We start from the raw sequence: 1,955 nt of genomic DNA on the forward strand, positions 1-1,955 counted from the left end.
TTCAGTTCTAGTTCAGTTCTAGTTCAGTTCTAGTTCAGTTCTAGTTCAGTTCTAGTTTAGTTCTAGTTTAGTTCTAGTTCAGTTCTAGTTCAGTTCTTGTTCAGTTCTCATTAAGTTCTAGTTCAGTTCTAGTTCAAACTTAAAATTAATTTTTTTATTTAATTTTTTTTTTGATTTTAAAATATTTTTATAAATAAATATAATAAAAGTCACTGTAGTCCCAGATTATGCATGAATTTTAAAGATACTTTTTATAAGTTATTTTATAAGAATTTGAACAGACACAAAAAAATCTGCTAAAATAATGTATAAATTCAACCTTACTACTGATTTTTTATGTTTAAACTCTTGTTAGTCTGCAGCAAGTTAAAAATTTAAATAAAAACCAAACCGACTACAAGTATTTGCAAATTATTGAAAATTTCCCACATGTTAATATAAAATATTGATATTTTTTATAATTTTTGTTTATTTTTGGTGGGTGATTACAATTCTTTTGTTTTAAATTTTTATTATTTTATATTTTACAAATTTGTCGTTTTGTTTTTGTATTGCATACATTAGATTACATATTTAACATGCAAATTATATGGATTGTAATTCGACAACAAACAAATAATTTATTGTATATTTGATTATTTTTGTTGGTTTTTGCTGTTGACTCAATTTAATTTTCATGTTTACAAAAGACAAATTTATTTAGATATTTCTTAAGTGGTTTCGCTTTAAACATTTTTAGTTAAAGTACTAGTAGCTACTGCTGAATTTAGTTTTTTTATGTTTAAAAGCTTTCTGTTCGAATGATTGCTATCTTAGTGAGTAGATTTTATAGTAGAGGGCGCTTAGCAGGTGATCGTATTAGTAAGTCAAGCTTTTTGTGGGTTTAGGTCTTGACTAGATTTTAGTGCAACTTTAATTCAAAGCTGAAATTTTTAGTTGCAAAAACAATGAAAATATCGTAATGGAAGCAATCAATTCAAAACAATTTTGCTAAATTTAATTTTGTGTATTATTTTTAGTTGTTAATTAATTACTAAAATAATACCCATGAAATTTCAAACATTTTTCTTCATTAAAACACTTAAAGTACTTATAAATTGTATTTTATTTTTAAAATAGTGTAAATGCAACGTAATTTAAGGCAATTTATAAATTGCGCAGAATTTCTTGAATGTCTTTATTTTATTTATTAATAAATCACAGACAGAGTCAGTCGGACTGCTTATAAAATACGATACAAAAATAGAAGCAGCCAACAAACACACATAAGTATTGTCTGTATTGGCACTGTTTCCGCCTTTTGTTGTCACTTAAACTACTTATTAAAATATTGAACTTTTCCATTAAATAAATGTGGTTCAGGCAAAAATTCTAAACAAAAGACTTCCATTTTATATGTCGCAATATTAATAACTGAATATTGCAGGAAGTAGAAAAACAATGAAGAAAACTGCGTCGAAGTTGGTCAAGGGTTGTCAAAATCATCAATCACAGATTGAGTGCAAATAACATATGCCACTTACTTATAAGATTGCAGGCTATTAGGACATGGGGTTAGGAGAAAATCCTTTGAAGATATTAAAATGTGAATGCATTGACGTAAATGTAATATTATTATTCCAGACTTATATTCACTAAAAGGTGTGATAAATTAGAACAATTGTATATCAAAAGTTTCTTAAATGATTAGTATTGGTAAACGATATCAACTTTAAAAAAAAGTTTTCTAATCTAATGTTGATTTTTTCATAGCTAACATGAAATTAAATAAAAAAATTTTAAAATACAAAATTTGTTTCTAGTTCAGTTTTATTGTAGTTCTAGTTCAGCATTACTTCAGTTCTAGATCAGTTCTAGTTCAGTTCTAGTTCAGTTCTAGTTCTAGTTCAGTTCTAGTTCAGTTCTAGTTCAGTTCTAGTTCAGTTCTAGTTCAGTTCAGTTCAGTTCAGTTCTAG

Source organism: Lucilia cuprina, chromosome 5 (assembly GCF_022045245.1).
Source record: "Lucilia cuprina isolate Lc7/37 chromosome 5, ASM2204524v1, whole genome shotgun sequence".
In the NCBI taxonomy this organism is placed as follows: Eukaryota; Metazoa; Arthropoda; class Insecta; order Diptera; family Calliphoridae; genus Lucilia; species Lucilia cuprina.